The 26,874-nt window shown below is 43.1% G+C and overlaps 1 long non-coding RNA gene and 1 pseudogene across 3 annotated transcripts; both read right to left on the reverse strand.

Moving 5' to 3' along the window:
* Nucleotides 1-6,728: 6,728 nt before the first annotated feature.
* LOC120658813 lies at nucleotides 6,729-9,726 on the reverse strand (annotated as a pseudogene).
* An 11,972-nt stretch (nucleotides 9,727-21,698) lies between these two features.
* Nucleotides 21,699-26,388, reverse strand: LOC120660335. 3 transcript variants are annotated; one of them, XR_005669530.1, is made up of 9 exons: nucleotides 24,235-26,388; nucleotides 23,974-24,126; nucleotides 23,480-23,883; nucleotides 23,247-23,410; nucleotides 22,914-23,146; nucleotides 22,653-22,839; nucleotides 22,460-22,554; nucleotides 22,074-22,385; nucleotides 21,699-21,989 (listed from the first exon to the last, which is right to left on the reverse strand). It is a non-coding gene; the product is annotated as an uncharacterized LOC120660335 (long non-coding RNA). The 3 variants fall into 3 exon arrangements; XR_005669529.1 differs by having other exon boundaries at nucleotides 22,265-22,385; nucleotides 22,460-22,839; XR_005669528.1 differs by having other exon boundaries at nucleotides 22,460-22,839.
* Nucleotides 26,389-26,874: the final 486 nt, after the last annotated feature.

Here is a 26,874-nt window from a genome sequence, read left to right on the forward strand (position 1 = left end):
AGCAGCCTCACAGCAGCCCGCTGCACGGGGCGCACAGGCCCAGCTAGCTGCTGCTGCAGGCAGTCCAGCTCGGGCACACGGCCCAAGCCAGCAGCCACGCCAGCAGACCGAGCGTGGGCACAGGCCAGCACCAGCAAATGGGGGCCAGGCCACATGCACGCACGAGAGGCCCAGCGGCTGCACAAGCCAGTGGCGGTTTTTTTATTTTTTTATTTTTAATTTCTGTTTTTTACAAAAATATATTTTCGATATGGAAATTTATAGAAATATACCCCGGTCGCCCAGCTGCCGGGCGGCCGGGACCTGGCCGCCCGGCAGCCGGGCGGCAGGGGCTTATCCGCAAAAAAACACGAAAAATAATTGCAGACAGGTCTTTGGGACCGGTCGCCCGGCTGCCGGGCGGCCGGCCCCCCATGGCCGCCCGGCAGCTGGGCGGCCGGCCCCCCACCCCTATATAAGGTGTTGGCTGCTCCTCACTCCCCATTTGGCTTACTAATATCCAAAAAAAAAAGAAAAGAGAGGGAGGGGTGAGGGAGAGGCAAAGCGGCGAAGGCCTGTCGGATTTTCAAGCCGGCGACTTTAGGTAACTAAAATTTTCTACATTTTATAAATAGATTATGTTGTAATTATTTTTTTAACAGTAGATTAGCAATCAGTTCAATTATTGTTATGAGTGATTAGTGGTACATTTAGGTGCAGTTACTTATAGTGATTAGCGTTGATATATTACATTTAGTGTTAGATTTAGTATTAGAAAATACTAGAAAATTGTTTGACAAGTATTAGAAAATCAAAAAAATGCAAGATAATATTAGAAAATTGTAGAAAATGTTAGAATTTTTTTTTAAAAATGTTAGAAAATAGTTTAGAAAATAGTTTAATTATTATTAGGAGTGATTAGTGGTACATTTAGGTGTAGTTACTGATAATGATTAGCGTTGATATAGTATATTAGCAATCTGATTGATCACTTGTGATTGCCAGGGCTCAACACCATGGCATCCTCAGGATCCACGTACATTCCATGGAATAAGGTGACGGAAACAGTCCCCCAAAGAGTCCAGGTGCCTATGTGTTTTTGCGGATCCTTGTGCAAACTAATGAAATCAAGGGTTTTGGGGGACGACTTTGGCAAGAGATTCTTCATGTGCGAGAATTACGAGTACGACCCGCCCAAGCATTACAGCAAGGACCGAGCAAAGGTACTACAAAACACTATTAGAGTTTGTCACTTTCAGATCTAGTAATGACTTCTAACATGATTTGGGGAAAGAATCCACCGCCTCTATGTGATTTCGTGCAGTGGTTAGACACCGAGCAATCTCAGCAGGATAAGGACCACGTGGAGCGTCAAGCAAGGTGGGCTGCACAAAGGTGGCAACGAATGCTGCATGAAGAACAGATGGAGGAGAAGCGCAAGAAAAAACAGGAAGAGATTCAGAAGAGGATTGCAGAAGTGGAACGTCAGAAGGCAGAAGAACGTGAAGCTAATAGGGAGAGGAAGCGAGAGAGGGCCCACCGTGCTAAGGAAGCAGGGTCTGAAGCTATTAGGAAGGGAAAATATCCCCGGTGTACTCAGTAAAGCATCACCATGCAATCCCGACATTTTACATTTCCTAAGGCATGTTAGGTTTACTCACAACACGAGGTTATCGTGTTGCACATGCCATGCTTTTCATTGTTCAAGTATCTAGTAGTACGAACGCCTTAGGCCTCTGCTTTGTAATCGTAGAATTGTTTACAAAACTGTATTGCAAACCGAAAATTTATGATTCGTAACTACTCTTATATTTTCAGTACACTTTCCAGTTTTTCCAGTGAGATATGAATTTTGAGTTACCACTCTCTTCTATGTTCTTGGATTGTTTTTCCAGCCATCATATATATAATCAGGGAGCGTACAGTGGAAACTCTATTAAATGCATGGACACTTCTCATGTTGTACAAGCGGAGTCTTTGATTTTTCTTTTCATAATTCTTCAAGGAGAGTTGAAAAGTACAGAACAACTCTAAGGAATATTAATTATAGAAACTTTTTCTTTTGCTACCGAAGGAACATGCCTTCAGATGATGATGATGTTTTTCTTCTCTGCAATCCCATCTGGTCAACCAGTAACAGACCATCAAGCAAAACACAGAACAATTCAAATAAAGCTTTCAAAACCCAAGCGAGCAATATAATTGAACCAACCTACACATTTAGAATTACAACCAAGAAATATTACTACACAAATATCTTCGTAATATTACATGCTACAATCTGGTGCAAATACATATCCATACATAACGAAATGTAATTATCACATATAGGTCGGAATACATATCCATACATCTGGTTCAAATACATATGCACACATAACGAAATCTAGACGCGACGGGCTCCAAAATCCGGAGGCAATCCATCGTTGGGATTTCCAGAAGGTCCAACCTCAGCACCAGCATTATCTTCTTGCATTTTATGGCACTTCTTGTAAGTGTGACCATCTGCTCCACACAGGTTGCATCTTTTTTTTCTTCTTTCCTGCCTCAGACTCATCCATTCCGTTACGGATACGAAGTGTCCGCCGTCGACCTACCCCTCTCCTAGCATCTGGATTGGGAATGTACATTGGAGAGATATTTGGTGTAGTGAATGATCCCAGACTGCCTATGCCATATATCTCATGGCCCCAAGTGTACACAACAGTTTCTTTTCTGTAATATTGTGAAACAAAAACCCCAGGATCCAACCCACATTCTGAACATGCCGCAATGACATGGGAGCATGGTAAGTGAAGAAGCTGTGGCTTCTTGCATCTGCAAAAAACCTTGCCTTCCTGTGTAACAGCAGTTAATCTACATGTATGTGGTGTAACAATTGAACACTCCCAGTGTGTCTTGTACCTGCCCTTGTAGGCATGTACTCGCCATGTATAATCGCCATTGACACACTTCACCTCATATTCTTTGCTGCTAGACTTCACAACTCTGAATTCCTTCCTCAACGATATAGCCCAAAGCTTCACAGCATCTTTCACAGCTTCAATGCTAAGATACTTTGCACCCTGCACAACCTCATTCTCTCTGTATTCGTACTCATTACTCCTAATATCCTGTATCACTGGATTTCCAAAACCCTTGCCTCTCCATTCACCTAGCAACGGGTAGTCCTCATCGTCTGATGAGTCCCCACATTCTTCCATCATTCGAGCCTCTTGGTCTTCATTCTGTACAGCTTCCACAATTCCAGGTATCCGCTCACCCTCATCAGCTAAACCTTGCGGCTCAGGTTGAATGACATGCACATTCTGATCTTCTTTTTCTCCTACCTGATCAGCTATACCTTGCGGCTCAGGTTCTGTGACATGCATGTTCTGATCTTTATTTTTTTGTTCCACTGCTTGGTTCATATGGGATGATGTACTTGTTGATCCTTCACCGAATTAGGCTACCTTCTGGTGAATCTGAATTAGCATTGCAAGAGGCCACCCGCGGTCAAGAGCTACTTGCATGTAAGTCCGCCATTCTTCGGTGTTTGCTATAAGCATCAACTCCCAGAAATCCCCTTCAGTTCCCCAATTTGTCACAGTCTGAACGGTTAGGAAATGAGTCTTTGGATTCACATTGAATATCTCATGAAGTCATTTGCGTATGGAACCAAAACTCCTCTCTAAGGGTTTATCTATTCCGCACTCTATTCGTTCAAAAGCTGATAGATCTACTCCATACGCATCATGAGAAATATATCCATCACCATAATGAACTTGAAAACGAAGCTTGCTCGACATATCTGGACACAGAATCATGATATTAAATTGATTGCTAAACTACTGTTTCAACAAAAATAATTACAACAAAAATAATTGCTCGACATATCTGGACACACAATCATGCTATTTGTAAAGCGTAGAAGAATTTTTAGTTACCTGCAGTCGCCTGCTCGAAAATCTGGCAGGGCTTCGCCTCTCTCCCATCCTCTCTATTTTTTCTTGGTTTCTGGAATTGTAGTGATGCAAATGAGGCGTGGGAGGACCAGCCAACCCTTATATAAGGGTGGTAGATCCGGTCGCCCAGCAGCCGAGCAGCCAGGGGGGCCGGCCGCCCCGCAGCCGGGTGACCGGCCTCAGGGACCTGTCTGCAATTATTTTTTGTGTTTTTTTGCGGATAAGCCCCTGCCGCCCCGCAGCTGGGCGGCCGGGGTATATTTCTGTAAATTTCCATATTGAAAATATATTTTTGTAAAAAATGAAAATAAAAAATATAAAAATAAAAAAACCGCAAAGCCGGTGAGGATCCTTTGTTTCATAGTATCTTTTATTTGGCAGCGTATCTAGTAGAAATCAAGTTGCTGTGCCACATTGGAAACTTTCGATCAAAACCATCGAAAGAGCATCCAATGGTTAGGGATAGAAGTGGGTTAATTTTACAATTAATCCCCCAGTATTAACTCTGCAAATCACTTTTTTTGCAAATCACCCCCTAATCCCCCAGCGCCCAGCCCTCGTGGCTTCATTTTCCGGCTGCGAGTCGCCCTCCGCCTCGAACGGACGCGGTGCCCCACGATGGAGTCGCCACCCGCCCGTGATTCGCCGCCGCTCGGCGCCCTCGATACATCGCCGCTCTGGCGCTCTGCGCGCTTGGACTCGCCCAGCTAGCTCGACGCCGTCGCCGGCCCGGCGAGCTGCGCCTCCTGCCGTCACCGCTTGGCGGCCGCAGCCGCGTCCCCGCCCGTGCGCCTCGACGACTCCATCCAGTCATGCGCCGACGGCCCCGCCATGGCTCAGCGGCAGCAGGAGGTTTCGATTGGCGCCTCTGTGCGTGTTTTTGGAGGTTTGGACCGGCGGCGAGATCATGTGCTCTTCCAGCGCTGACGAGTAGTGGAGGGATGTGCTCTTCCTATTTAGGCCCTGTTTAGTTCCCAAAATTTTTCTAATAGTATCCATCACATCGAATCTTCGAACACATGCATAGAATATTAAATGCAATTGAAAAAAATAACTAATTATACAGTTTAACTATAAATGACGAGATGAATTTTTTAAGTCTAATTAGTCTATAATTTAATATTAATTGCCAAATAATAACGAAAGTGCTACAGTACCAAAATTCAAAAAATTTCGCGAACTGAACACACCCTTAGTTACAGAGAATAGTAGCAAGACTTACCAGCTGAGGTTGACACTGATGTACAGATTTTGTAATCTGAAACTCTGAACAATGGAATTGTGTTCTGTCATTTGTTCTCCATTTTCTGCAGTTCAGATTTTTGCAGCATCTACACACAATACAGCAGAGGTATACAATAAACTCAATTGACCCCCTTTTACTAAATTTTGGCAGCATCTACCAATAACAAGAGCATACAGGTTCACATTAAACTGTTCACAATACAAAAACAAACATATCTTCTTCAGGAATACAGCAAGTACAGAGATACATGTTCAGAACAAACTTCCAGCAAGTACACTTTGTTCAACTGATCTTAAAAGGTTACACAAACTGCACCGTTCTGCACCATGACCTCAGAACGGGCGGGTTAGCGACACCCTGACTGACATGGCAGCGGTGGGGACTCGTGGCGGACAGGAGACAGCAGCAGAGCTTCAACTTCGTTGGTGACTTGCGGCGGGGAGTTGCGGGCGGTGCGGTGCCGAGTCGCAGGCGGGCGCCAACTCGCGGGCGGCGCGGCACCGAGTCACGGGCGGGCGCCGGCGACTCGTGTGTGGCGCCGGTGACTCGAAACGAAACGACGCACCAGGGCGATCGAGGGTTGGGCGCTGGGGATTAGGGAGTGATTTGCAAAAAAAAACACAATTTGCAGAGCTAATGGCAGGCGGTTAATTGCAAAATTAACCCACCTCTGTCCCTAGCCACGGGATGCTCATCCGATGGTCTTGATTGAGAGTTTCCGGTTGCACAGCAACCCTGGTTTTCACCGGATACGCTGCCCTTTTATTTTCCATGCATAATTATGTTTTGACTAGTTATTAGCATTTGTTCTTGCTAATCTTTATCCGTCTTTGCATGTTTATTTAATTTGGGTTAATTAGCTCTTTTTGTTAGTCTTTGCATGCTTAGCTAAAATAACTCTTTTGGTAGTGATTAGTTCTAGTCTTTTGGTGAGACTTGTGATCAACTTTTTGGTTAAGCTTCGCTTCCGCTGGGTTTGAGCTTTGCTAATCATTATTGAATTTTTGTATGTTTTATGAAGTGGAATTGTTGCTAGCCTTGATCAAGTAGATCATTGTACATTTCCTTCCACTTTTGTTCAAGTTTTTCCTACCCGTTCCTAGGGTAACCTCATCACCAGTTGGATTGCGGCACTGATGGTTAGAAAAGAGACACGTCGGGGTGACAATCGAGACATAGTTCTTATTCTCGTTGAGGAGAAAATTTTAAAAGCTCTCATTCAATCCCCTCTCTCTAGTCGTTGTTCCGGTCCTTCACCATAGCTACAATTTTTTACACAAAAATAATTTCCCACATTGCCCATTTGAGAGAGTATCATCCGACCACAGCAACCAGAAGATGCTAACAAATATCTTCAACTTGTTTTAGTAGTTTTAGAACATGTATACATGTTATTCAAAATCCCATAGAAACTAATGTGCCGATGTATAAACAGTACCAGTATTATATCAATAAATACTTCTGCGAATATTGTTAATTCTGGAAACACATACTCAGAAATCACCAACATAAAAGATTTTTTATATTTAATAATTAAGAGATGTTCTCTTCATATTACAGCAGAGGGCACTTATTGTTGAGGCCGGGGGTGATATCTATGTAAATGTAGAAATACAAATTTTAATAGAGTACTACATTCATTCTAGTCACCTTGCATAAAACGAACTTACTGGGTTTATCGGCTGTTTGGCACCATCCGGCCCAGGATACTCTATAACACTACTTTCTGTTTTAAAACTGCTAGTATCTGCTGGTCCACCAAGAAATCGGTGTGTCTCCGTCTCTTCCATAGTGAGTTGTACCCAAGGATGGATTGAAAGTTTCCTCAATCTGCTGAGCTCGTCAGCGATCTCTTTCATGGAGGGCCTATTGCTGCCGCACATATCCAAACAATTCTTTGCTAGCTCTGCAAGTCCTCCAATCAGTTCAGTGCTTTCTTGCTCTGTTATATGGCATGGCACAACAGTAGAAAGACTGTTCTCTTTCATGGCAGACAAGAAATTTGACGTCAAGCTTCGTTTTGCCTCCGGCCCGTACAGTTTTAGTGGAACCTCGCCGGTGAGAACCTCAAGAAGAATAACCCCAAAGCTGTACACATCACTTTTCTCGGTCAATTGGCATGTCTGCATGTACTCTGGGTCAAGATAACCCACAGTGCCTTGAACCATTGTTACAAACTGCTCCTTGTCAGACGGGGCTAGAATGGAGGCCCCAAAGCCTAAGACTTTAACCATGTAGTTTTCATCCAGAAGGATGTTGGCAGTTTTCACGTCACCATGGAGAATTGGGGGAGATGCGGAAGAATGTAGGAAGCTAGGAAGCTGAGTCCTTCCGCTGCTTCTTGTGCAACCCTTAGGACAGTGCTGAAAGATATTTGCTGTTCTTGATTCCTACCATGGATAAGCTCGTACATTGTGCCATTTGGGATGTACTCATAAACTAGCACGGGAACATCCACCTCAAGGAAACAGCCCAGGAGCTTGACAATGTTTTTGTGATTGATTTGAGAAAGTATTAGCATTTCTTGCCCAAACTCCTTCTTTTGCCTTTCATCAATGAGTGTACATCTCTTGATGGCAACAGGCTTACCCTTAACTACACCGTTGTAGACCGTTCCATTGCCTCCTTTTCCTATTATTCTGCTCTTATCGTAGTTGTTTGTGGCCTGTCTGAGTTCATCTTCACTGAATACCGTGAAAGCAAGACCTTTTTCTGACTTCATTGTCTCGAACAAAATCAAGCCCCCGTGCTGACGAAAGTACTCCTGTTTAACTTTTTTCAGCTTCCTTTTTTGACGAATCATGTACCCGCAGAAAGAGAAAATCATGAGACCAAGAAAGCCCACTGTAACTCCTACATAACAGCATGAGCAGATATAAGAGCAGAGTCATAAAAACAAAATTGACTTTCCAATTTTTACTAGTATAAACCGCATTAGGGGCTGTTTAGTTAGCAAAAACTTTTAGGCAAAATTTTTTGAGCACTTTTGCCACACTAATTAAGAGTATTACACATAAACTATTTATAAAACTAATTACACGGATGGATGGAAAATCACGAGGCAAATCTATTAACCCTAATTAATCCATCATTAGATAATGTTTACTGTAGCACGATATTGTCTAATTATTGCATAATTAGATTCATCTCGTGATTTCACCTGGGAGTTATGGAATGAGTTTTGTTGGTTATCCACATTTAATATTCCTAATTAGTGGTTAAACGTCGAAGTTACTGTAGTGCATGAAATTTTTTAGAAACTAGTCAATTTGGTTGTAAGCCATGTTAATTAGGGTCTTGTTGGTTGATGTTTCTAATACATGTTATGTTTCATTACATTTTCACATAACTTACTGCGAGGCAGAACTATATACTATTGCCTATTAGCTACTTAGGGAGTTACCTATTATCAAGCCGGCATCAGGGACACATGTATTGTTTGAATGAGAATATTTCCTCCCTGTTGGACAAGAACATCGGTATCCTCCCACCGTGTTGTGGCAAACTCCATCCGAAGGACATGGCCGCCCCTGATTGCATTCATCCACATCTGCAGTAATAAGATATGAGCATGCAAGACTTTTAATTGTCAGGCATGATATGCACATTAATATGGGATAGCTCATCAGCTCAACTATTGGTACCTTTGCATCCATCTGGAAGATATGGATTGCCCTCATAGCCTTGTGAGCAGTTGCACACATACCCTGCAGACCGACTGGTGGAATCAGCGCACCTGCTATTAGCGCTGAGGCACGCGTAACTCCCCGACAGATTCCGCTCGGCCACCTCACATGTCTCGTTTCTAACAGACCAGTCAAGAACTGCAGGTGCCCGCCCCGCAGCCATCTCACTGAATTCTCTCATGGTGATGTACTGGGTGCGGAAGCTAAATGCCGCTGTCTCCATGAGCACGGCGTACCTGCACTGTTCGCCAAACCCCTTCCAGGTTTGGCTTGTGTTGTCGCCTTTGATGACTCCCAGGGCAACAACATTGAAGTCCATCCCCTTGGGTATGGGTGTCTGGCAGCAGTCCATCCCTGAGCATGAGTTGACAGACAGAGTTGTTGTGGCGCAATATGTGAAGCACCCGCTCTGGTACTCCGAGCCGCTGTTGTTGTTGCCGATGAGGCCAAGGGTGTTGCACCCAATGACGGTGAATTTGTTGTGAGTCTCCGAGAAACGAAAAGGGGAATTCCTATCAATATCGTCGGACCTCACTGTAGTAGTTTCATTTACCATGAGCTGCTCGAGGGTGGTGTCGTTGTAGCAGAAGGTCGTGATGGGGTTGAGCACCCGGATCATGCTATTGGTCAAGGAAATACCGAGAAGCTCACGGCCACCGATGAATGGTTTGGAGAAGCCATTTTGGTCAGGCTGGCAGGTGACACCGAAGCCTCCTGCCATGGAGCAGTTCGTGCCGATGCCAAACGGGTACGGTATTTCAATATTGCCACACTGCTTTTGGCATTCAGAGCTAGGAACAGTTGTTGCAGCAGTGCAGTTTGCCGCAACAAGTAGAAGACCAAGGCCGAGCATCACAATTACTTCCATACTTTTGGGCTGGAAAATAAAGTTGAAACCCATATGTTATGTGAGAAAATAACCTTTCAAATATATATTAAACCAGATTTATATTATTCATGTTTCAAGCAGATACATATACAATTCAAATGTAACTAAATATGAATAAACATCTAATTCCAATGAATTTGGTTAGGTGTAATATCAAGGTACTAAATACATATTGTCCAAATACATTATCCAGATATATATATATATATATATATATATATATATATATATATATATATATATATATATATATATATATATATATATATATATATATATATATATATATATATATACACACACACACGGTACCTATACTTTATGGCCGGCTATAGAATACCCTATTCTATAGCCAGTCCATCCGACGGTCGTGATTGACCGATCATCCCCTGAGGTTCCGTTACCATCCGGCACAGGTGGTGCCTCCCACTGATGCCGAGCCGAGCGGAGCCCACGATTGGGAGGCAATCGAGCGAGCCGGGGGGTTACGACGAGCCGAGCACGGAAATCATTACGACAATAACTACCGCGGCATCATTACCGCAAGGGGAGAGGAAGAATCATCGGGAGCGGCACCCATTACGGCATTGACGACATTAATCGACAAATGAGAATTTTCAGGCCGGCGACTCCTCCTTGCTACCCCTGTGCCCTGTTGCATCACGTTCCTCATACGCAATCCAATGCCATGGATTACGTAACACCAACAGCCTCAGGAGCAATTAGCGCATGCTGCACGGCAGGTGACTCTGCTACGCCGCCTGCGATGGTAATACGATCTGGCCTGCCGACGAGGGAATCGGCAGAATCGATGGAGTTCCGTTGTTTGGCTCGACCGGCCACGCCACAGACGCACGGCACTGCGGCGAGTAGTCATGATGAGTCGCCATGCCCAGGGCCGTTGCCTGCTGTAAATCCCACAAGGTTGGCTCAGGTGACTCCGCTGCAAGCCGTGTCCCCGGGAACCATGGCAACGCCTGAAGCGGAGAGGACGTACACGCACGTAAGTGTGCTGATCCTGAACTAATTTTCTGCTATATCTGATTGGTTGCACTAATATTGAAGATAACAAGCGTGACTCATATATCATATCTAGCTTGTTGTGAGTAGTACTAGGAAACAGCGATGCATGAAGGCAAAAAAAAATTAGCATGGTTTCACGCTGTTTTTATTTCGAGATTAGATGGAAATAGCTTCTGAATTTGTGTCCCTTGTGTCAGGATCACTTGTTGCTAGTTTCAGGCTTGTTTTTTAGTGATTAGATGGAAATAGCTTATAAATTTGTGTTCATTTTCTCAGGATCCCTTGTTGCCAGAGACAATCGTGCCAAATGAGGAGTTCCGTTTTGACAGCAAAGATGAAGCCGAAGAATTTTACAAGTTCTACGCGGGCAAGGCAGGATTTGGTGTTCGCATAACCAGGACTAGAACTACTGTACTGGAGTTATCGTGTAATAAACAAGGGCACTGGGATTACTACAAGCCGGGTGAGGAGAGGGTACTGAAGGGAAACGGGTAGGCTACGCTAGCATCACTACCGCATAAACCCAAGATACTTGCGAGTAGAAGATCATAGATCGTTACCACTAGACGCGCAGCGCAGCGGAAGAAGTCGCGCGTCGATGTAGAGGAAGTAGTCGATCACGTCCCACGAACCGAGCTCCTCGTACTTGATCCCAGCAGCCGATCAGCGCAGCAGTCGCAGCAGCGCCTCCACGGAGTCCACACGTACGGGGATGAAACGTCGGGCGTCGGTGTGCTAGCACCGCACGCACGGCAAGGGCGGCGGCCGAGAGAGAGGGAGGGGCGGCGGCTAGGGAGGTGGCGCGGCTCAGGTCATCGCCCCCCTAGCCCCTCCCTCATATATATAGGGCGTACTAATGGGCTTCTATCTCATAGGCCCATTAGTAACCATAATCCCTCTTGGATCAATATCCACTTGAGCCTTTAAACCGTATTGTGATGATGAGCTCTTGGGCATATCACCAACAATCTCCCACTTGCACTAGAGACAATCATACATGCAAGCTTTCCAACATTCCAAACCCCTTAAGTGTGTGACCCGTTAGGTTCATGTGTAGGTGGTCGTGATCGGAAATCATTTCCGAATCACAAGTCAATAGCGGCACCTAGCAGGGCATAGTGACTCACAAATACACATAAAGATCATATCGGCCGAACCATAGATATACTCATACACTGATCCCTTTGCCACACGATACCAGTCAAGCTCAAAGCGAGATGCGTGCCACCTTTGTGATAGCTCGACCATTCTCTCGATCTAATAGTGGATTCTATTCATAACTAACCTTTAGTCATCATCATTAACTCTTTAATCACTTTGGCATGGCCATGCACTTTCAAATCCAACTATCTCGAGGGGCCCAGAGATATCTCTCCCGTTATCTAGGAGGGGCAAATTCCATCTTGATCCGCTCACATCCCATTCCATGTTTCATGACATACCTGTAAGCTGTTTTTGTAACTACCCAGTCACGGAGTAGCGTTTAGCAGCCCCAAGATGCACCACTACACACAGTGAGAAACAATGGCGATCTCAGGTCTAAGGATTCAGTAGGTATAACACTCAAGAACAACTGATGGCACATACAAAATAACAATCCCAACATTGTCTTGGAGTGGGTCAATCCAACACCATGTTCACCAACATGTGTCCACATCATTAATCCGATATCTCCATATCCATGATCCGTGAAACATGATCATCAATTAATGCATGTGCTAGTCTCAACGTCGTTGTTGTCCCACACAACGACATAAACTAGGGATAATTTAGAATCATATCATTTTCAACAAAGAGTTTCACGAACAAGTCACATACTTGATAATCAATGTAAAATAATCATCCATGGAACAAATAACAATTATTTATCATTACATAAACATACTCATGACACAAAATCTCCCACGCACACTAGAATCACTGATGTAAGTATCTAATACCCATAGATCTCATGTGCGCCTCATGCTTTGGTTGTGGGAGAGGCTTTGTCAACGGATCAGCAACGTTTGAATCCGTGTGCACCTTGCAAACCTTCACATCACCTCTCTCAACAAAGTTACGGATGAGGTGATACTTTCGCAGTATATGTCTGGACTTCTTAGTTGTTCTAGGCTCCTTTGCTAGTGCAACGGCACCACTATTATCACAATAGAGGTCCACTGGACTGGACGCACTAGGAACAACACCCAAGTCAGAAACAAACTTTCTGATCCAAACAGCTTCTTTTGCAGCTTCGGAAGCTGCAATATACTCGGCCTCTATCGTCGAATCAGCCACCGTATCTTGCTTGGAACTCTTCCAGCTCACTGCCCCACCATTGAGGCAGAAAACAAAACCGGATTGCGATTTGGAGTCATCTTTGTCTGTTTGAAAACTAGCATCGGTGTAACCCTTTACAAGGAGCTCATCTTCGCCTCCAAATATTAGGAACATATCCCTAGTTCTTCTCAAGTACTTAAGGATACTCTTTACAATTGTCCAGTGAGGTTCACCGAAATCTGACTGATACCTGCTCGTAACACTTAGAGCAAAGGAAACATCTGGGCGCATGCAAAGCATAGCATACATGATCGACCCTATGGCTGAAGCATAAGGAATCGTACTCATCCTCTTTTGCTCATCAGGTGTCGTAGCACACTGACTCTTGCTTAGAGTAATGCCATGTGACATTGGCAAGAAACCTTTCTTGGAATCTTGCATATTGAACCGATTCAATATCTTGTCAATGTACGTGTCTTGGCTCAATCCAATTAGCCTTTTTGATCTATCTCTATAGATCCTAATACCCAGAATATAAGCCGCCTCTCCTAAATCCTTCATCGAAAAACTCTTTTTCAATGAGGTTTTAACGGCTTCAAGCATTGGAATATCATTTCCGATTAGTAATATGTCATCCACATATAGGACCAGAAACACAAGTGCGCTCCCACTAGCATTTTTGTAAACACAAGGCTCATCTTCATTCTTGATGAAGCCAAACCCTTTGACTACTTCATCAAAACGAATATTCCAACTCCGAGATGTTTGCTTCAATCCATAGATGGACCTCTAAAGCTTACATATTTTCCTAGCATTTTTAGGATCGACAAAACCTTCAGGCTGTGTCATATACACATCCTCACTTAGATGTCCATTAAGAAAAGCGGTTTTGACATCCATTTGCCATATCTCATAGTCATAATATGCGGCAATTGCTAGGAGAATCCGAACAGACTTTAGCATTGCGACGGGCGAAAAGGTTTCCTCATAGTCAACACCTTGAATTTGTCGGAAACCTTTCGCCACCAATCGTGCCTTATAGATGTGAACATTTCCATCAATGTCTAATTTTTTCTTAAAAATCCACTTACAGTCGACAGGTCTTACACTGTCAATCTGATCGACCAAGTTCCAAACTTGATTATCATGCATGGATTTTAACTCGGATTCCATGGCTTCAAGCCATTTGTCGGAGTCGGGTCCCATCATTGCTTCTTTGTAGGTCAAGGGCTCATCATTTTCCATCAATAACACATGGCGCTCCTCCGTAATAAGGAGGTTGAGCTTGTCAGTAGCGCGACGTGCCCTTATAGACCTTCGTGGGGCTGGTGCCTCAACTACGGGTTGTGCAACATCTTGCACATCCCGTGGATCTTCAGTGGGTGCTGAAACAGTTTCGGGTGTTTCCTGAATTTCTTCAAGTTGCACCTTGCTCCCACTAAATCCTTTTGAGAGAAACTCCTTTTCTAAGAAAACACCATTGCGAGCGACAAACACTTTGCCTTCCGCCTTACTGTAAAAATAATATCCTTTGGTTTCCCTAGGATACCCCACAAAGAAACATTTGTCTGACTTTGGAGTGAGCTTATCTGACATCAAACGTTTGACATAAGCCTCACATCCCCAAACTTTGAGAAAAGATAATCCGGGACGCTTCCCAGTCCATATCTCATATGGTGTCTTCTCAACAGACTTACTTGGAACCCTATTCAGTGTGAACGCAGCAGTTTCAAGAGCATAACCCCAAAATGACAATGGAAGATCAGCTTGGCTCATCATGGACCTAACCATGTCCAACAAGGTTCGGTTCCTCCGTTCGAATACCCCATTCCATTGAGGTGTTCCGGGCGGAGTTAGCTGCGGAATAATTCCACATTGCTTCAAATTATCACCAAATTCAAGGCTCAAATATTCTCCTCCACGATCAGATCGCAGAAATTTAATTGTCTTGCCTAATTGATTTTGTACTTCATTCTGAAATTCTTTGAACTTTTCAAACGATTCAGACTTGTGCCTCATTAAGTAGATATAGCCATATCTACTAAAGTCATCAGTGAAAGTAATGAAGTACTGAAAACCACCTCTGGCTATTGAGCTCATTGGTCCACATACATCGGTATGTACAAGTCCCAACAAGTCACTCGCCCTCTCACTCTGACCAGTGAAAGGCGCTTTGGTCATCTTTCCAAGCAAACAAGACTCACATGTGTCAAATGATTCAAAATCAAATGAGCTTAACAATCCATCTTTATGGAGTTGTTCAATGCGCTTCTCATTTATATGACCTAAGCGACAATGCCAAATAAAAGTGGGATTCAAATCATTTGGTCTAAGCCTCTTAGTATTAATGTTACAGACAGATTTATCCTCAAGATCAAGAACATATAATCCATTCACCAATGGACAATGAGCATAAAAAATACCATTGCAAAAGATAGAACAACGTTTGTTCTCAATTACAATCTTAAAATCACCAACTTCTTCCAAACATGAAGAAGAAATAATGTTCTTGCTCAAAGCAGGAATGCAATAACAATTATTTAATTCCAAAACTAATCCGGAGGGTAGAGACAAGTGGTAGGTGCCGACCGCCAACACCGCAACCTTTGCGCCATTGCCGACCCGAACGTCCAACTCGCCTCTTGCAAATCTTCTAGTCTCACTTAGACCCTGCAACGATTTGCAAGTGTGAATCATCGATCCAGTATCAAATACCCATGATTCACTAGAAGATAATGCAATATTTATTTCTATAACATTTATACCTGAAGTGGAAGTCTCACTTCCCTTCTTCTTCTTCTTTTCTTCCAAGTACTTCTTGCAATTCCTAGACCAATGTCCCTTTTCATGACAGTGGAAGCATTCATCTTCAGAAGTAGGGCCAGATTTGGCCTTAGGTGCTGGCTTTAGCTTAGAGCCTGAAGACTCACCACCGGAACTCTTTTCCTTGCCTTTACCTTTGGGATTAGGAGGCGTCCAACGCTTCCTCTTTTTGTTCCCCTTCTGAATCATCATCACATGATTGGGATTCTTCTTAATGCTCTCCTCTGCCGTTTTTAGCATCCCATGCAACTCACTCAATGTTTTATCCAAGCCATTCATCTGAAAGTTCATGATAAAAGGCTCATAGCTCGCCGGGAGCGACTGGAGAATAACATCAGTAGCCAAGTCTTGGTGAAGTTCAGAACCAAGTCTATCCAAAGTCTCAATGTAACCAATCATTTTGATCACATGAGGACTGACTGGGCTACCTTCTGCCAGCTTGCACGCAAACAAGGATTTTGAGATATTGAACCTCTCAGTCCTGGCTTGGTTCTGAAACATCCCACGTAGCCCCTCGATCATGGTATGAGCATCCGCATGCTCATACTGCTTCTGCAGATCAGGGGACATGGTGGCGAGCATCAGACAGCTGACATCAAGTGAGTCATTGCAGTGCTTCTCATAAGCTCTGCGATCAGCAGCAGTTGCATTATCAGGGAGATCATCAGGATATGGCTGCTCAAGAACATACTCCTTTTTCTCTTGCCTGAGAACAATTCTCAGGTTGCGGTACCAATCAATAAAGTTTGTTCCATTAAACTTTTCTTTCTCAAGAACAGAACGCAAATTGAAAGCGGAATTGTTACTGGCAGACATGATCTACAACATTAAAGTAAAGCAAGATTTCAGCACTAAGTTTATGTAAAGACTTTCATTAACTGATTTAACAAAAGACAACCTACTATATCAAAGTCATCTTCCCTCTAATGACATATAGTGGTTCAAGATCCATAATCACTAAAATTCTAGTGAGCTTTAGCATCACGGCTAGAAAAGTAGTGATACAGGTAAGTAACAAATTACTAATCACATCTCTATGCGACTCTTATTTGTTGGGTGGCATCCAATGCCCCGGCCCCAACCCTATGCCTTAAAGCCCAAAACTGTTTTGATAGCTTTGCTGAGTAAACCAATACTATGCTTGTGAATGTCCGACATCCACCCTATACAAAAGTGATAGCTGAGGGTACTCTACTTTGGTAAACCTACCACACAACGATCAAAATTTATAGGTGCAGCTATTGGTAAAAGGCATAAAAAAACTCAACCTTTTCTGAGGGAAGCTATTCTATCATGATTAAAGCATCCACCATATGTAAAAGCATGAAAGAATAGTATGACAGGAAAATAAACATCACAAGCATATAATCATATTATATTATGAATAGTATGGCCTCTTGCATCACAATGGGCACCATCGCCATGGCTCCAAGGTGACCTCCATTGCCATCCGTCCTGTCTTGTGGTGATCATCATCGCCATCATGATTGAAGCCTCCATGAAAAGATACTAAGCTACTACATCTAATAGCTAGTGAAATAATTACATGAGGATTCAAACATCACAAGTCGACACGCAGGTAGTTATACAATAATGGTGCAACCTCAACCCGGTTGTGTTAACTTGCGACACGCAGGCCGCACAAATCATCACATACATCATCACATGACATTGAGGCCATACCATTCACATCACACCCTGCAAAAACAAGTTAGGCGTACGACGTGTTCTACCAAAGTAGCGCTTGAGAAGCCGCTACAGCGAGAAAACCTCACGGAATTACACAGATCGCATCTATGGAATCCCTATGAAAATCTCATCAGAGTGATCGCATCACCTCAAATCCGAGCCATTCATAATGCCTCAATTTTCACTAGGTCAATCACCTTGACTGTGCAAACTTTGCACTTGAGAAGATTGCATCTACACATGACCTTAATCTGTTGGTTCAATCTGCTGACTATGCACACAGTTAGTCCCGATGGTGATTCCAGCCGGTAGGGACATGTCGTATGCATAACAGAGAAAGAACACAAACTAATCTTTTGTCATATGCCGCGCAATCAACTCGCTCCAGTTTTAACCCCTTATGACCAATTGATCTAATCAAACCGTGCAAAAGTAATAGATCCAATCTACTACAACAACATATCACCTATATGCAAAAGATCCAGACCAAAAACTACGCAAGATGGCTCTGGTACCACTGAAGGGAAACGGGTAGGCTACGCTAGCATCACTACCGCATAAACCCAAGATACTTGCGAGTAGAAGATCATAGATCGTTACCACTAGACGCGCAGCGCAGCGGAAGAAGTCGCGCGTCGATGTAGAGGAAGTAGTCGATCACGTCCCACGAACCGAGCTCCTCGTACTTGATCCCAGCAGCCGATCAGCGCAGCAGTCGCAGCAGCGCCTCCACGGAGTCCACACATACGGGGATGAAACGCCGGGCGTCGGTGTGCTAGCACCGCACGCACGGCAAGGGCGGCGGCCGAGAGAGAGGGAGGGGCGGCGGCTAGGGAGGTGGCGCGGCTCAGGTCATCGCCCCCCTAGCCCCTCCCTCATATATATAGGGCGTACTAATGGGCTTCTATCTCATAGGCCCATTAGTAACCCTAATCCCTCTTGGATCAATATCCACTTGGGCCTTTAAACCGTATTGTGATGATGGGCTCTTGGGCATATCACCAACAGGTACGTGAGAGAATGTCCATGAGGTGTGAGTGCAAGGCTTTTGTGAAGGTTAAAATGGAACAAGAAAAAGGACTATTGGTTCTTTGAGAGGAAAAGGTTGGAGCACAACCATCCACTGCCTCCATCACCAGGTGTAACGCAATACCTGATGTTGAAGAAGAACAAAGACCCAATAGTCATGGAGGTTGTTGATCAGATGCATAGGTGTGATGCTTCCCACAACACTACAGTAAATGTGTTGTCTGAGTTATATGGTGGGAGGCAAAACTTCACATTCATTGAGATGGACTTGAGAAATAGGTAACAAATTTTATTTTATTTATTGTTGAGCATGACATTGTCGAATACATGTAAGTGCCCTTGATGTGATAAATTCTTTCATGAATTCAGGAAAGCTGCAGCTGCGAGGGAGGAGAGGGAAAATGATATACCGAAGCTGCTTGAGTTCTTTAGTGAGATGAAGGGCCAAAATGAATATTTCTACTATGAGGTGCAGGTGGATGAGCAAAATGTGATAAAGAATGTGTTTTGGAGCCATGCCAGCCAGCGTGCAGAATATAGAGATTTTGGAGATGTCGTTACATTCGACACGACGTACAAAACCAACGTGTATAGCATGCCTTTAGCTATGTTTGTTGGGTCAAACCATCAACTGCAGAACGTCGTGTTTGGGCAAGCACTGTTGCAGGACGAGCTAACACTTTTGAGTGGCTGTTTAGGGCATTCCAAAACTGTATGACTGGAAGTCGTGACCCAAGATGTATACTTACAGGTGAGAAATCGTTGAAAATGATTTTCTTGAGTACCCACGAAAAAATGAATGTCTGGTAACTTTGTGACCTTTATTGTGTTACAGATCAGGATAGCGCAATGGCGGCCGCGATCCAGAAGGTATTCAAGAAAACACAACACAGGTTGTGTCGTTGGCACATGCTGAAGAAGTATAGATGGGAGCTGAGAAAATTGTACAAACTACATGACGGTTTGAAGATAAAGCTCCTCACTGTAATCAATCACCCTTTAACACCTACAGAGTTTGAGGCAGCATGGAAGGAGCTAGTGGATGAGTATGGCTTACAGAAGGATGATACTATTAAGGGGCTTTGGGATAGTAGGCACCTGTGGGTTGCTGCTTACTTCAAACCCTTGTACTGTGGGAGGATGACCTCTACACAAAGAAGTGGAAGTGTTAATAAGATGATCAAAAGTAGTGGCTTCACAGGACATATGACATGCATGAGTAAATTTGCACACAGGATGCTAGACTTCATTCAACATACAAACCACGCGGCGGCTGGAGAAACCCATTGGTCTCAGGTAAAAAAATGACAATCATTTTTTTATCTAAATTACCATCAATATTTTTACAAACTTCTTTTGGAATTTATAACAAATCTATTTATAACTGAGACACATTGTTTTATGTGGTTGTATATGAAACAGGCTGGTAACTTGCGGATGACAATGCAACCCTTTGATGCCCATTTGAGCAGGGTGTATACACGAGCTGTGTACAAAAAGTATAGGGAAACTTATATATACAGTACTGCATTCCGTATTGATCCTCATCCAAACGAGGTTGATGTTTACCTAGTGACACACACAAATCAGTCATGGATGTATGCATGGTTTCAACATTCATTCAGAGTGGAGGCTGATGTAAGATCTGGGACATATACGTGTGAGTGCAAGACATGGGAGCATACAGGTAATATAGAGGTCGTTTTAAAAAAGTTTCACTGTAGAATTTGTTAGTTTAAGGTGGTTTCTGACAATGGTGAATTTGCTTATTGTAGGATTGTTCTGCGCCCATCTTATTAAAGCCTTCACACACCTTCAGATTGACAATATACCTTCAGATTATATAATGAAGAGATACACTAGGGGTGCGAGGAGTATGGTAACATGGGACAGACATGACATAGTGACAACAGAAACGGCATGCGAAAGTGAACAACACAAAACCAAGAAGCTAGTAGAAATCGCAATGACGGCTGTGAGGGCATGCCGCAAAACTAGTTTTGGGTTTGAGAAAGCTTGTGAACAGATGACTGCATTAGCTGAGTGGGGTGAAGCTATTGCAAGATATACTGGGCCATCAAATAGGGGGGAGTGTTCATATTCCCGAGGTGGGTCTTCTGGAACTGAAGATGAACCTCAAGCTAATCATGGTGAACAGGATGTGGCAAATGAACCTGGAGGCCAACCGCGTGCTCCACCAATTCTAGATGAAATCCAAATCTCAAATTCTGCACCAAAGGAGGCAGCTACAAAGGGTAGAAAGCGTGGTGGGAAGCAAGTTGTTAATGATGATGCAAGCACCAATAAAGCAGAGGGGAAACGGACATGTGGATACTGTGGATTTTTGGGACATTATAGCACAAGCTGTGATCTTAACCCGGAAAATGCAGGAAAGAAAAGAGGAGCCAGCGGGAGTCTGCGGGGCAAGATGGGACGGAAGAGGGGGAGACCATCGACCAAAAGGCAACTGGAAGATGATTTTGATGATGTGGTATAAGGCGTATACATTGATAGAATAATTAAATTGGGATCAATGATTTTGTTTTACCATAATTTTCAAGCGCTTCGTGTTTTGAAACATTGTAACAGATTACTGTGTTTGAACTAAGTGTGTTATGTTTATTAGAATTTGCATACCTCATGTTAGTTCTGAAACTGAATTCTCGTAACATATTACTGTATTTGGGGAGCATTACTGTTGGAACTTCATGTATTTGGAGAGTTTTTGGTTGTCTCGTAACAGTAAGTTGCCACTTCTCTGTTGGCTTACTATATTAGAAGTCTCATAAAGTCATGAGAAATTTTGATGATATTGGTTCAGGTAGGGCAATCTGTACGTATAGAATTGGTGCAATTTGATCCTCAGCTGGTCCAAGAATGCACAGCACTAAGGAGATGAGTGCATCATGAAAGATTTGTGTCCATGATGAGATGAGTGTTTTGTTAGACTTTAATTTGTTGTTTATTCAATATTATCGTAACCAAGTTTATGTTCCAGAGAATCCCTATATTAAATTAAGAGGCCTTAAAATCTGAAAGGATAGCTTTTCTCCAGCTAGTAACGACTGACAAGACATCTGGTAATATGAGTAGAAATGAAATTTGTGGCCAAACCGACAAACATAGTGATATGACAAATCAATTGAACTGGAATAAAAGTAGGGAAATAGATTCCATGAAAACTTTAGTACAACCTCTGGTGTCCATACAACCAACATGAAATAATTTATTGTGGGCAGTAGAAAAACAAGTGGCATCGAACTTGTTCACTAGTACACATTTTGTTGGAAAACAAGGATCAATGATGAGGATCATAGGCGAGGCCTATATGCTTCGAGTCCAGCAGGGAGCTTCTCAATCTTGTTGATCGGATGGTAGATGCCATAGAAGAGGAGCTGAGACTTGTACTGCCATATGTTTTCCTGGATTTTGTTGTGGAACAGGATGAGATGGAGGAATTAAAAAAATAGCAAGTGATGAATTTGGTGAAGAATGATAAGCCTTACTGCTAGGATTGGAAAATGGAAAGATTCACCATTCCAAAGCTCCATGAATTTAAGTGCAAAGAAACCGCAATCAATTGCGCGCGTTTGTGAACATACATCTATGATGGGATGCTTGAATCTAGTAAACTGTTTTATTGTGGTATTCGTAGCCAACTGGAATAGGAGATTGAGCCTGTGAATGATTCGGTCACCTAGAACTTGATGGTAAACTTTGTGGTCTTCTGGGCTAGAATCCAGAACATCTATGCGGTCATGTATGAAGTTGATGCAGTATATGCTGTAGTGACCCTCCTCCATAACCGGCAAAAGGAACTGGACATGAAAAAAAAAGTTTTAAGGGAAACAAACTTGAAGCTCAAATTCATGAGGTTGACATGTGCACTTACTAGTTTCACTTTGTTTGGATCAACATGTTCAATATCACGTTGTAAAATGGCGAGGGCTTGAGGTGATTCCCACTGAGATATGCCTTCACCTTCCTCTATATTGACATAATCCTACATGTGCCATGAATGGCATAAGAGAATATAAAAAACTGTTGAAATGCTGACTAGTGCACGTGACATTGGTCTCACTCACCCCAAGCTCTAGAGATAAGAAGACCCTGTATCCACCACCATCAATCATGTGGACTGATTCATCATGACTCATGCAAGCAACAAAGTAGGACATGAATCCGGTGCACAACATCTTTTCCCCCTTAATGAAGGAAGCTAATATGTCTGATCCACTGAATTCCCTCAAGTCGGTGCGGATGAAAACATCACTAGTATGTAAGGGATGATACATAAGTGCGTGTTTGAAGCATGTAATATTTGAGAGTATGATCATAAATAGTACCTTAAACACGTCATTCTACATTTGAACTTCTTTCTCACAGCAAGTGCCTTGGACAATGGAACTTTTGCTCGTTGCGGATCACCTTTGAATGGTGACACATACATGGCGGGTCTTTTTGTAAGCCGTTGTGGCCTAGGATTAACAGCTGGGCAGTGGGGGATGTCACCTGGAGTGCAAGGCCAGAAAAGAATAGGGCCGAGTGCATCATCGGTGCTACTAATGATTACAGCCGACTGTGCACACATTCAGGAAAAAAATGTTGTCATAAGTGCATTGACAAAAATGTAACAAAGTGGATGATGTACGTGTGAAACTAAGGTGGTAGATAAGGACCTCATCTGGCACTTGTTTGGCAGTTTGTGCAACGACATTCGCTTCTGATCTAGTCATTTCAGCCGTTGCAACTTGTCGGGGGCTGGTAACAGTGGTATATGCATCAGTGACTCCAACTAGGGAATCCACATGTGAAGTTTCTTCGTGGACATTATCATGAGTGCCTGCAGGTGATATGAAATAAATAGCAGGTGAAATCTTAAATATATATAAGAAATAAGAAGACAACATACTGCCGATGGGCAAGGATGGTCCAGCATCTCCTTCAGCCGCTCGAAGAGGCACGACACGATCAATAGTAACATCTGTGGGAACCTGCATGTTGTTGATTGATGTTGCCATTCACCTCATCATGCAAAATTGTTCGCAGAGTGTGAACGGCTGCCTGATGTGCATCCCATAGTATCTGTTGGCCGATGTTCATATAACTTGATGCTTTCTTAGATTTAGCTTCAAAATTTGCCAAGACCAGCATTGCCTGCATCTTCCTTGAACTGGTACCAATCTGAGCAACTAAACTATGCACTTCTGCTTGCATACTGGAGAAATGTGTTGCGGCCAATGGGTCAATGTTTACTGGGACTTCTGAAGATGAGTGCTGAGTCTTATGGTAGCAAGTATTGATGCTGTTCCTAAGCTGCACACAACAAACAAAATTGTTAATACAGATTGGAAATTACAGAGTGTAAATGTAAATAACACAAGAATACTCACTAAAAGACCTCACCGGTAATAGCCCAAATGTAGCCTTCCCTTGTCGGTCTTTCATCCTGTCAGTAGTAATTATCTTCTTAATAACATTTTGATCAAAGTACTTTGCGCGAGGAGTTTCAGTGTGTGCAATCTGATATTTGCATTGGAGGTTGTCAAGATACAGTATCTACATAAAAATCGAAGGCATGGGTAAAAATGTGGTCAATGGAAAATTTCAGTAAATAAATTTAAACTAGTCAATCAGTCATATGGGTGGCAAAAATAGTATACTCACAATGAGAAATATTGCACATCCTGAGAGCGATTTCTTTGTTTTGTCAGCCCGCCAAGTGAATGCAACATCTTGAAGGTCATCCACAACTGCTTTGCACCAGTTCAACTGGGAGCTAAATTTGCTTAACCCAATGTGCCCCCTCTATAGCTAGTGGCATGTTATCATGTTTGTAATTTTGGTGATTGTGCGACAACATAATCAATGGAATTAACAAAGTTTGTGAGATCATATTTGTAGGATTTCTAGGTCCCACGGATGTAGTCCAAACCATATCCAATGTGCCCAATTCACTGTCAAGACGTCCAAATCATAGTGAAAAAATAGAGATAATATTTTTTAGGTGTCCAAATAACAGCTGCGATGAGTCGGACAAGTGGAAGCAGAATGCGTGTACCGGTTAAACCGATGGCATGAAATTAAATTGTAGAGCGTCGGTGCTTTGTGCTATGCATCGATGGACCAAGTGAAGAAGACCCAACTGCACCGGTTAAACCGACACTAGGAGATCAGGCGTCGGTGCAACGAGGAGTCTGGCACGGTGATCAAGTGAAGAAACCCTATGTGACTGGTTAATCTGATGGTACAAACAAAGAAGCGTCGGTGCATGTGTGCTGGCATTTTCCACAGAGCATGTCAAGGAGCAAGAAACCAATTCTTCACGACCGGTTGAACCGACAGCACAATGGTACAAGTGTCGGTGCAATGCCACATCCGCAGCAGAGCATGCCAGAAGCATGTCAGGAGTCCAATGACTACTTCAAGGCTTAGGTTGATCGGTTAAACTGATACCCCCTATGCATAGGCACCGGTTCAACCGATACCTTGCTGAATTTTGCTAGCCGCTGCTATTGAGTTGTTAGGCTATATAAGAGCCTCATCCCAGCATTTTAAGTTTGCTGGAGTTCGTGTGAACTTACCCATATACTGAAGAAGTTCTCTAAGTCTTCCAAGAGCTCATTGATCAAATCCTTAGGTTTAGCACATATTTTGTGAGTGAGAGTGCTAGGATAGCTCAAGTTTGAGTGAGTGAGCAATGTGTTGTGCCTTGTGTGCTGGTTCTACAGTGAAGCACAACTTGTATCTTGGTGTGCTGGCCCTTAGAGCTTTGGTGGCTTGCCGGCAAGTCATTGACCTTTCGGCTTGGTGTGGAGTGTCGTTGACGGCTTTGTGCAGGGCATGTGGAGACCCCCATCCTTCATGGAGATGCTCCTTATTGGAAAGCAGGACCAAGATGACCGGGAACTTGGCATGAGACTTGGCGGCCTAGCCTTTGTGGCAAGTCAAGGTTCTCTACCTCCGGAAGAGACTAGGTGGCCGAGAAGCGATACTTATGATTGAGTGCTTCAACAACATGAACTAGGAGGTGGCTTAGTGACTATTGATACCACGGGATAAATCTTCATACCGAGAGAGTTCGCTTCCTCTCATAACTTGTGTGCCTTTACTTTCTTAGAGTAGCATCAAGCTATAGGATTGGCTATAGGTGACAAAACTCTTTTGGGATGAAGATTTCACATTAGAAGAACCGTAGTTGCATATTTAGATAGCATGTTTTAGTTTAAGTTTTGTGAAAACTAGCTGGAGCCTTAGGTTAAGATTTTAAATCGACTAATTCACCTCTCCCTCTCTTAGGCTACGAGCATCCGATTCCTTTTATATCAACTATTCACTGCCTTGTTTATCGTTTAGGCAAATTGAATTTAGCATCCGATTCCTTTTATATCAACTATTCACTTGCCTAATTTCAAGTTGCCTTTCTGTTTTATTATTGAACTTTATTTATATGACAAGAAAAAATAGTTGCACTGTCTCTGTAAAAATACATCCAAATTATTCATGGTCCAAGTCAGTAGCATGATAGGAAAAAAAAACTAGTTAGTACTATAGCAAGCTCTCCATTTTTTTTAAAAGAAAATGGAACTTATTAGTATGACATGCTGCGACTGCCACAGCTCGCCATCTCACAACAAAGGGTGCAAAAATTGTACTAGCTAGGAATCAATTCGAATAAGGGAAGCACATGAAACGCAAGACGATCAACGGTACATGAAGAAATGAAGTACCTTGGATGTGTTCATTTTTGCCAAGCAAGTGTTCTTTCTTCCCTAAGACGCCGAGAGCATATCTTCCGTAGTTGTATATTCTAGTAAGGAAATGAAAGCCTGCAGGTATCTCTATGCTGCCGTACTTATACTTTAGCAAGTCCTGCTACGTCGGGTCAACTACTCAATTCCACACGCAAAAGCATAAAGGGTCAAGTGTCTTAACGACCCTATCATGAAAACAACTCTCCATATCTTCTCAAGTATGGAGTAAGAAAAAAAAAGTAAAGGTAAATACTGGCGCGTAAAAGACTTTCTCTTACGTGACTAGAAATACGAATCATGCATACACACTGGTACTTGCCACACACATCTAGACTTCTCTTATAGCATGCAAGTGTGTTGCTATATTAGTAAAAGGAGTTGTATATATATACAGGAAAGGCATGGACGCTAGAAAAATGATTTAATTTAATTATTAAATGATGAGGGAAATCATAAATCTAATCCTGACAGAAAATTTCAATTTATTAACTGTTTCCAAGAGGCTGAAGGGATGATAAATAAATTAAAGCATCCCCATCTAGTGCATTGTGTC

Source organism: Panicum virgatum, chromosome 2N (genome assembly GCF_016808335.1).
Source record: "Panicum virgatum strain AP13 chromosome 2N, P.virgatum_v5, whole genome shotgun sequence".
Classification (NCBI taxonomy): domain Eukaryota; kingdom Viridiplantae; phylum Streptophyta; class Magnoliopsida; order Poales; family Poaceae; genus Panicum; species Panicum virgatum.